Below are 10,635 nucleotides of genomic sequence, written 5' to 3'. Positions count from 1 at the left end.
GACCAGAAGCAGATGTGGCCCGGGCTCCCCCACATCGCTGCTGCAAGCCTGTTTCCCGCTGACTCCGGTGCGTTCACAGCGGGGGTTCCCTGGGCTGAGAAGACAGGGGGCTGGCGTCCATAGGCACGTTTTTTTCAATGTGTTAAACTGAAGGGAAGAACGTGGTGGGGTAACTGCAAGTCAAGGTTGCTCGCTTTGGAAAAGGGGGTATTTTAAAGTGAAGGTGAACTTGAACATCTGGAAATATTTCTGGAAATAAATCATTTCTTAACTGAAACGTTAAATGGCAATTTCTTTCTTTTCTTTTCTTTTTTTGGCAAGTGGTGTATCAGCGTTACTTAGAAATGAACTCCTGGCAAACCGTGAACTTAATGCTCCCCTTATGAGATCAACACATAATTTGTTGTTTTCTCAGAATGATTTTGCTGGGACTATTTCGGGACTTTGCCCAGCAGGAAGTGAGCTTGGGTGAAATGGAGATGACAGGCACTCCAGGTTCTCACGGCGGCCTCATCAACAGTCCTCGCAACTTCATGGAGTTGTGCCATTTCGCAGGAAATCTTTACAGTTGTGGTTCAGGGTCTTATTCCCGCAAAACCACACTCAAGCTCAGAGTCTGGGTGCACCCATGTCTGACGGGAGAAGAGAAACTCTGCAGAGAGGAACAGAAAGCTCTAAAATGGAATTAAACATGTTTTTATTCGATAGAAAATAGGATAACTGTGTCCAGACTGCATAGGATGGGAACCTCCTCTTCACAGCAAAAAAACAAAACAAAACAAAAAACCCCCAAAAACCCTTGTTTGGAACCGTCTTTATGTTTCCACAAATCTCTGAATGCAGGTGTGATTTCTAGTCATTCCGCCTGCATGCGACAGGGGGCGCAGTTTCCGTGTGTTTCCTTTCTGTGAAATGCTTTGGGAAACACAAAAAACTAGTGATAGAGCAAAATGGTGCGTGTAGAGAAAAACCAATGAGAAATCATAAACAAACTGCTATTCATTATCATGATTATCAGGAGAAACAGCAAACTGTATTAATGTAAAGTGACCAGTGGAAGGTGCTGATAAACAGACGGACCAAGGGGCCTGCAGGAGAACCTGAAGCACATTTTATTAACATTAATATTTTGTTTGTGCACTTTATCTTCCTAGGAGCCCTTCGGAAGGCCTTTGGAACACTCCTTAGACTAACTGCATTCTGGGACTTCCTGTGAAGAAGAACTCTGACCAGTGAGAATTCTGCGTGTTTCTGTCTGCCTAGCAGCATTTTCACAATTGATTCGTGCTGTTGTTTCGCTGGCCTCACCTCGAATGGGTAAGAAAATATTTAAGATGGACACAATCTCATTTTCTTAAGGAAGAAGGAAACATTTCCCCAAACTTGTAAGTGCCCAGTGGGCCTGTGTAAGGAAGTGAAATAATCTTTGACTGCATATGCATCCCGGCAAGGGACAAACGACAGTTTGTTCTCGGTAAAAGGTGGCAGGCGGGGTTCCCAAGTCACCTCTCAAGAAACACTTCGCTGTCTGAACTACCTGCTCCCCCACCAGGATATTCAACAGTGAGAACATTGATGGGCACGAACCATGTATGAGGTCATCCAACTTTGAAAAGTGGTGTAATTTCATCTGTGTCCTTAAGAATGTGTTCACCCTAAAATTCAGATATTGTAGCAACACTAGGAGTGGGTTTGCTCCTCATAGTTACTGAGATTTTAATGTCCACCCATAAGTTCAGAGAAAGCTTGCCAACCAGGGATTTTACTTCATGAAGATTCCATAGTTATTCCTGGTCTTTCAGGAAAAGCCATTAAAACCAAGATGAACACCTATTTTAATATAGAAAAGGAGAAGCAAGTTTGATAGTCTTTTTCATTAAATCTTGATGTATTTTCTAATTTTATGGTTCTCAAACTTCCATGTGCATCCGAATTACCTGATGGGTTTGGTAAAACACAGATTTCTGGGCCCACCATTGGAGATTCTGATTCAGTGGGTTTGGGGTGGGGCCCGAGAACCTGCATTTCTGACAAACTCCCAGGGCGAGCTGCAGGTGCTCACCTGGGCACCAGGCTTTGAAGCCCCTGAGGTGATGTAATTCTTCTTTAAGCCTCTCTGAATGACAGTAGTATAACAAGTATGGTGACTGGACGTTACCACTTACCCTTGGGTTGGCTTCTCTAGGTGTCAGCTAATTCCTTGGGAATCTTTGTCAAAGAAACTCGAAACAGCCTTGCCCTGTGTCTCTCCTGCAGTCTTCAGAGAGGGGTTGGGGGTGCAGTGTTGCCGGTGTCAGCTGAATCCCTCCCACGCGAGCACTTCATATATTGGAGGGGTGTGGCTCAAAGGGTATTGGGGAACGAGGCTATTCAACAGTAACATCTCCAAATTACCACTCTCAGGTTGGGGAGGATTTGTTGCCACCATCCAGAAATTATGAGGTCAATCTTGTTTTGAGAACTCTATTCAAAATCAGGTTTTCTCTAAGGAGATTAAGATGTCCACCATCCCCCTGCTGCCCACCGCCACTATCAGGTGGAGACCAGGCAGGAAAAGGTGCTCATCTGTCACAGACAGACGCCAATCTCTGCAGCAGTGCAGAGCCCCGAGGGGGGTGGGTTGGGGGGGAGCAGCCACTCTCTAGGCACATAAGACTTCCCAGTGATGTCATCGACAAAGGCTGCTGCATGTGGGTCTTTGGGGGAGGGCATATGCAGGAATGAAGAAAAGACTTCACAAATGCTTACAAAATGTTGCCGTTTTTCTCATGAGAGTTGAAAGGGACAAACCTCCCTGGGTATATACCTGTCAGGGCTGGTGGGATCCTCGCTACCCTCCAAACCCCAGCCTGGGAGATGGGACCAGGCATCGCCCGACCTGCAGCACCCCTTATGAAATGCTGCCTTCCTGAAGTTTCCTGTAGAAGCAGCAGAATGACTGGAGTTCGATAAATGGCAGATAGGAGGAGGGGTGAGGATGTTGGTGACAAGGGTCAAGATCCTCAAAGAAGCAGATATGTCTATGAGAATGGGCAATAATATTGATCTGAAGGTGACAGTGAGGACTGCAGAGAATGTGGGCCTCTCCTTCTGCTCTGGGGGCAGGAGAACATGCAGCCTGTGCTGGAACTGGCTGCTGGGGACCCATCATCCTTGGGACAGAGTCACGTGTCATTAAGGCCAGACTGTCTCAGTTCCACAGAACTTCACGATGCACAGGAGTTTGTGTGAGAGTAAGAAGGTGTGAATTTGTATTATCCTCCCAGTCCTGAGGAGAGCGCCAGGCACATCACAGACCCTGGGGGGCATTTGTGGGATGAATGGATGAGCAGGGCCTGGGGATGGAAGCAATGAGGAGATGAGACTGCCAGGTGGCCGAGAGGTCTACGGGTTCCCAGTGCGACAGGAGATGGGCAGTTCAAACAGAACTGATTTAGTTCTGCGTTGGTGTGACGAAGGACAAAAGCCGGTGGAAGACTTCCTGTGTGTGCCGGGTGTGGGTGGAGCTCTTGGTGGCCATAGGTGCCCAGATCCCTAGAAAGCAAGAACCCAGAGACGGCTCCTGCTGCAGCCCTGCTCAGGAGTCATGACGGGGAGTGGCGGTCCCGTCCTTAGGGGCCTGAGGCGAAGGGCAGTGAGGCCACATCCCAGGAAGAGAGAGGACACGATCTCCAAACACGATGCAGAACGTCAAGTCCAAAGAAGGGCAGACTGGGAAAGGGATGTTAGGTAAAGGAGAGCAAACTGGACTCACTGGTCTGGGGGGACAGGAGAGGCTCTCTGGACCAGCACCCCTGCAGCCGAGTTCCATGATTGTGTCCACAGATGAGGGACTTACCACAGATGGTGAGCAAGTTCAGGTGCAGGTCAAGTGCACTCCTCTCTCAGTGACTGGGTCACATTTCCAGAGTCGTAACCTCCAGAACACAGACAGTCCCACTCCACAGACGCCACAACAAAAATGTGTTGCAGGAAAGGAGAAAAGTCAGACGAGGGCCTGAAATCTGTGGTGCTTGTTACCTTGGAGAGCCCTGGAGGTCATCCTGCAGCTTCAGGCCTGAGCTGGCGCGAATGTCAGTGACACAGAAAGAGCCAGATGGTGCCTCTGGGGACCTGAGTCCAGTCAGCACGACGCCTGGACTGCTCCTTTTCCAGGAGGAACATCCAAGGGACACCACGTCAGTGGTGTGATCGGTGACAGGTGCTGGGCTTTTGTTGGAGTCATAGGGCTGCCAGAGTCAGCAGGGAGTAGAGCATTCTGAGTAGAGATGTTGGAGGTTTGTGTATCAATTAGGCCATGGGAAGAAAGATGGAGAAATGGCAGTACGGTTACTCATGAGAGGTCCACGTGATGAACTGCAGAGGATCTGGGGCAGGGAGGCATTCGGTGATACTGTGAGGGAAGAGGAGGGTGCTGCTCAGGAAACAGGGACCACGGGGCAGACGTCCTGTGGGCAAATGTAGCTGAGATGGTGCAGCCACCCACACGTCGCCGTGGTGGAGAACCCCACCCCCGCCACCACTGGCAAAGGGTTGGGGTCATGCACGGTGAGCAGATGGCACATTGTCAGAGTAGTCGCTGGTTCCTTGAAATTTGTCATAGGATTCTTAAAAAAAGACAAAAACACCTCCCCTGGAATGATGAAAAACAATGGGTGGGAAAGAATTCTCTTCAACTGAAATAGGTTTAAGTGTGAAGACCTACCACGTGCCTTTGCTTCTTGGTGGCCAACAGTGTTGATGGATTAGCTGGAGGGGCGGGGGAGCGAGAGAGCGCATTGGGACGAGAACTGACAGGCTCTTGCCTCCCTATGGTGTGCTTTCGAACGGGCTGAGGTTATTGAAAATGTTTTCTTCCTTTGCTCTCATTTGACTTTCAACTCTCCAACTTGGCAACTTTTCCACAGAATTGATTTGAAGTGAAACGCTTGCGAATACTTATTCCATTACTTTATCTACACTTGTTTTCCTTTCACGTTAGGGTTATCTCCCAAATGCTAAGTTGCCCGATGCATAAACAATTCCAGTGGTTATTCCCCACCCCAAATGCTCTGAAGTAGGGGTGCGTGTGGCCAGCCAGATGGAACCAAATTAAGACTGGGAAGCGTCTCCTGGCTATTCACCCTGTATCATCATAATTGAGTTCAAGCCGTTTCACGTCTTATCAGCTGTGGTTACACAACACGTAACGCTCTGGTTGGCTCAGCTCCTCCTGTGAAAGAAGTTCGAGAAAACATCTTTGAGGTCAGGAACGCCTCTTAAATCGATGTCCCAGTTAAGTTCAGGGCAGCAGCCACCAGGGGAAGGGATGAGCCAAGTTGAAAGTTCAGAGCGACAGAGGAAACGATCTGGAGTCTCTTGACTTCAGATTCCCGGAGAAAATGAACAACGTCTCTGGCTTCCATTGCGAAGTGCTGACTTCCGCTGCTGCATGAGAAAAAGGCAGGGGCCTGGGGAACGTCCTGCCCAGAAAAGAAGCCCTCGATGCCTCGCACTAATTCAGGGACTCCCTGAAGGCTGAATGTTTTTTAAGTGACAACATATTGCCAGTAAGTTAAAACCTGCCAGTTCTTAGCACCTTAGTGTGAATAAATCAATTAAAAACATGAGCTTTCTTTCTTCCCAACATAACTGGTTGAGATGCTGGAACTCAGAGGCCCGGAGACACAGGGCAGAGAAGTAGCCTTTTCTAGAAGGATGAGGTGGCTGAGGGGCTGGGGAGGGTCGGGGACAACGTTCAGGGTCCTCGGGGGCAGGGAAGTGATGGGGAGGGGGAAGGTGCAGAATGCTGGCAGGAGGGGTCTGTAGGAACAGCTTTCTCTAATTTGCTATCCTGCCCCCCAGGGCCCAGTTGGCCACATGTCACAGGGGTTAGTCACTTTTCTATTGGCGTAGTCCCGAAGTCCATTGCCGATTTAAAAAGTGATTTTGGACCTATGAGAGAACGTGGCTGAGTTCTCAGAAGCTAAAATGGCACTGCACTTGTTAGTTAGTGACCCATGGCTTCGGTGGCTCACCCTGCTTGTGAAGTGTTCTCGAATTCTCTCCCTTAACCCCTGACTTTCCCTGGGATAAGGGACCCTGCACAACAGCGCCCCCCTCCCCCCCCCGGGGGGGGAACATGACCCTGGGCAGAAGTTCATCTACTGGATGCTGCCCTTTCTACTTCTCTGCTCCTAACACCTCTTTCCTTTGCCGCCTGGATAGACTTAGGCAGCTTCTGGCCTAGGACCTTCCTGCGTCCTGACCCAGATTTCAGTGGTCAGCACCGACCTGGACCTGCTGCAGAAGCTTGCGCTGCCCTGGCACCATGACGTCCTTGCGGGGCTGGCTGTTCCTTGCTGAAGTCTGGTGCTGGCCCCAGTCACCCTTGGTAAGGACCCACAGACCTAGGACGATGGAAAGACATACACTGGTCTCTGCCTCAGAAGGCATCACAGTCTCTAGGGGACAGGAACTGCAGTGACCGTGTGACCTGTATTTGCCTTTGTGAGCACCGCCTGGTGTTGGTGAAGAGGCAGCTGGTATCTTCCCCAGCACAGGTGTTGGGGGTGGAGGTGGGGGGTTCGGAGACTGAGGCCAGAAAGTTAGGAGAAGGGGGAGAGTTACATACCAACACTGTCGTCAGCTCGACTTCCTGGGTGCTCAGGACCCAGGTAGAAGCAGCAGAGCATAGGCAGCTGCCTCTGCTGGTGGGTGAGGACCGCGACTACAGCCTTGCTTTTCTTTTTCCTTCTTTCCCTCCCCCCCTTTCCTCCCCTCCCCCTTCCTCCTCCTCCTCCTTCTTCTTCTTCACATTATAATCAGTGAAGGAAAACAGAACAACAGAGGCTTTGGAATGCCACTCTGGCTTGCACAATTCTGGAAAACCGAAGCGTCTGGCGCAGTGTTCCGGCACGCTGAACGGCACCGCCTCGTTTATGAAGCGCGTTTTCATGCAGCCTGGAGCCTCCAGCAACAATGAGAGGAGTGAACAACTGTAATTACCGGCGTGTCTCCCAAAAGTATTTTATATGATGCCATTAGCCAAATATATGTCCTAGTGTTCGTAGAACACTGCTTCTACAGGAAGAGGTGACTTCACCTCTTTGACTCCAATGCAGGGCTTTTTGCAGATGGGTGCACTGGAGGCATTCTGTTCAGGCTCCCCACAGCCTCCCCGAGACAGACAGCAGGCAATGGTGGCCTCGGTTCTGACTCGTTTGGTTACCAGGGACACCTCATCCAGACCCCACGGAGACTGAAGAAAGACTGGATTTGGCACCGCTTGAGTGTCAGGAAGAAGGGTAGTTTGGTGTCCCTTGAAATGGGGACTGTCCTTGCCCAGTGCTTTTCTAGAGTAGTCGGGGTGTGCTGGGGAGAGGATGGGGGGAGTGGGAGCCCCGCCCCCACCCGCCTCCCTAGAGATGGACCAGCTCCTCCCTGGAAGTTCCGCCCCAGTGGCCTGTCAGCGTCTTCCTTCTGACTGTCTGTCCACAAACTTGCCTGGTCACCACACTGAAAGGGCATCTGTCAGCTTCCCAGGGGCAAATTCTCTCTCACGGATGGGTGAGGGACCTGCAGGGATGGCACTGAGGCTACTCCACTGGATGCTGGTTCAACAAGTAACTTTCTGTTTGGAGACAAGACCCAAAACAGAGCCTCTGCTCCCTTCCTCAGGGCCTCAGTGGCTCAGGCGACACCACTGAATGACCTGCTCCGTTTGCCTGGTAAACACACGGCCAGCAGAAGTGGCTCTGGAGACCTTCCCTCAACCATGGCAGGCCCGGACGATCTTAACATTGGTCTAAACAGTGAGTCTCCACCGCGCGCCGGGTGCTATTCAATAGGTTACTAGTCTGAGAACACGATGCCCTCTGTGCTGTGGACTCTCCCTGAACATTCGCATCAAGCTCACTTCAGTTTCAGAAAGAAGCAGTGCGAGAATCAGGCTGGCTCCTGCTTTCAAGGACACGGAGCCCCATCCCCACGCCTGTGGGGGATTAGAACAAAGGCACGAGAAATATACTCTAACCTGTCAGGACGTGGATGAGGAGGTGGATGCCACTGACGGTCCAAATCTCAGAGACACCAGTGCGAGGTGGACGTGAACGAGGGAGAAGAGGTGGGAGGGCCGGTGTCCCCCACACACCGGCTGGCTGTGCGCACAGCTGCGGGGAGCGAAACCCACCCACAGGACAGACGGCATGCTGCTGAATTATCACCGTTGTCATCGCCAATCACGCAGCAGAGCGTGTGGACAACAAGACAAACACATGTCTCAGGGAAGGGCCGGTCAGGACTCCTCACTGTTTACAGGGAACCCAGGAGGACCATGGGGCTCAAATACAAGGAAACCTTTCATGCAATCAAAGTATCTGGAGGAAACTTCTCAGGGGCGGCCTCCCTGGGTGAGGACGCATCTTCAAGAAGAAAATGCACATCCGTGGAAAGTCCACCTGAGGGGGAAAGAGGAGAAAGATGGCAACAAGGCTCCTCTGTTATTGAAATGATCTAAGCCTTTTTAGAGTTGCATTTTTATGAGTGTAGCTTTCAGTGGTAACACCCGTGCCCCCCACGGTAAACAAGCCCTCCTGTAGTAAGTAGCTCCCTCTGCAAAGCGCCCACCGGTCCCTTGTGCAGCAACAGGCATCAGTACAACTGCGAGCAGGTGGCCTGTGAATGCAAACTTAGAGGCTCGGGGCAGGGTTTGCTCAACGACTGGACACCTGGCGACTCTTTCCAAAATGCAGGGTCTTTGCAGAGGCGCAATCTTTGTCTCGAAGGTGACTCTGAAGTCACTTGTTTAGGAAGTTTTGTCACAAACTGTTCTGACAACTCGGTGTCTCCCCACCTCCCCCAGCCTCTTACACCTCTGCACCTCTGCCAAAGTTGGAAGGATCTTCTGCACCTCCAGGGGTCTTACTGGGAGGTGTGCCAGCACCGCCCGATAGGCGAAGAGCTCCTTCCTCTGCAGGGGCTCATGCAGCTCTCGTGGGATGTACCCGTGTCGTGGTGGGATTCACATGGGCTGGGCTCCTGGAGGGGGCCACAAGGGAGGGGGCCACAAGCCTCCCAGGCAGGCCCAGCCCCAGGTTCCCGTTTGTGACCTAGCACTGGCTCTGAAACTGTGGCCAAATGATAAGGGGCATCGAGTTGAATGGGGCTCAGGGCCCTCCTGGCCCTTCGCGTGTCCCGTATGCAGAGAACCCGGTGCCCGATCGGACACGTCACGTTCAGGACACGGTCTGTGTTTTCCTCTGTCTCTCCAACTTCCTCCCACAGCAGCTTTGCTCAGGCTGCCTCACCCAGGGAGGTTTCGGGAAAGCACAGAAGTGGTTCGGGGTTCCTGTGGCTGCTGGTCCCGCACTGGCACAAACACATCAGCTCCGTGTTCACGGTCTGCCCTTCTCTCTGGGTTATTTTGGCAGCACTGGCTGAGCAAATAAAGGATTTTGAAGTATGCCGTGATGCAGTAACGTTTTAACACGAAACTGGAGGGGTAACCAGGTAACGCACTCATGTTAATGGGATTTAAGTCAGAAGATGGCCACTCTGCCAGCGTTTGATATTTTATTAGGATGGAGAGACTAATTAAACTGACTGCATTATGAGCACGGCTTCTCAGTTCTGCGTGCTTTGCTCTGATGGAGAGGGCGTGCGGTGTGAAGTCTGAGCTTCAACAGAGGCTGCCCATGACACCTCCTTTCCTGCCCTGTGTAGCCAAATTAAAGTTTATATAGTTTTCCCTTGACGCCAAAAGAAATATAGGTTTGAGTTAAAATTGCCTTTATGGCTGTCCTATGAGGAGTGCAGGCTGAGTGTGTGACATTGAGGTGGCCCCAGCTACACAGCCCCTAAACACGGGGAACCACTCCCTCCCCTGGGGCATCGGAAAGAAAGGCTGGGGACACGCATCTTCAAAGCAGAACATCCGTCCGTAGCACTGGGGGTTCTTGTTTGGTTGTTTTTTTTTCTTAGCATCCAATGTTAGTTTCTATAAAAATAATAGTGAGACAGAAAGAGGAGGCAATACACCAAGACGAGTTTTAAGGACACCAGTTAGGGAAGGCACCAGAAGAGGCAGGAGACCCCGGTGTGACACCGAGGCCCGGGGCGACTCAGCTCCAGAGAAGCACAGGCAGTCTTCCTCGACCCAGGGGCCGTCCACCGAAGAGGTGACTCGTTTGGCTGCTGCGTCTGGTGGTGTGTGTGTGGCGGGGAAGGAGACGTGCCCGGGTCCTCCTGTCACTTAGCGGAAAGCACTGGGGGGCCTCCCGCGGGTGCTTTTTCCTGATGGACACTGCAGGGAGAGTCTCGATCTGAGGTTGGGGGGATGCAGACGTGGGCCGAACACCCAACACCGGAGCCTGGGAAGGTGGCGTCTGCTTCTCACAGGTCAGATTGCAGCGTGTTCGAGGGGGTGTTCTCGTGTAGCCGTTTAAAATACGCAACATTGATGGTGTCCCAGGGTACGGTATCTCGTGACATCTGACAGGTAGGGTGTATGGGTTATTGGACCCAATTTCAAGGTTGTTTTAGAGAGTTTCATTTGCTTGACTGACAGGACTGGGAAGAAAGTTCACTGGGGTGTCTTTAAGGATTTGCCAGGAACGGATATTATTGGATGGCCGCTCTTTCCTACACCTTGAAGAT

This window comes from Artibeus jamaicensis, unplaced genomic scaffold (assembly GCF_021234435.1).
Source record: "Artibeus jamaicensis isolate MK-2021 breed Jamaican fruit bat unplaced genomic scaffold, CSHL_Jam_final contig_1016, whole genome shotgun sequence".
NCBI classification, from domain to species: Eukaryota; Metazoa; Chordata; class Mammalia; order Chiroptera; family Phyllostomidae; genus Artibeus; species Artibeus jamaicensis.
Note: the sequence above shows the minus strand (reverse complement) of the source record.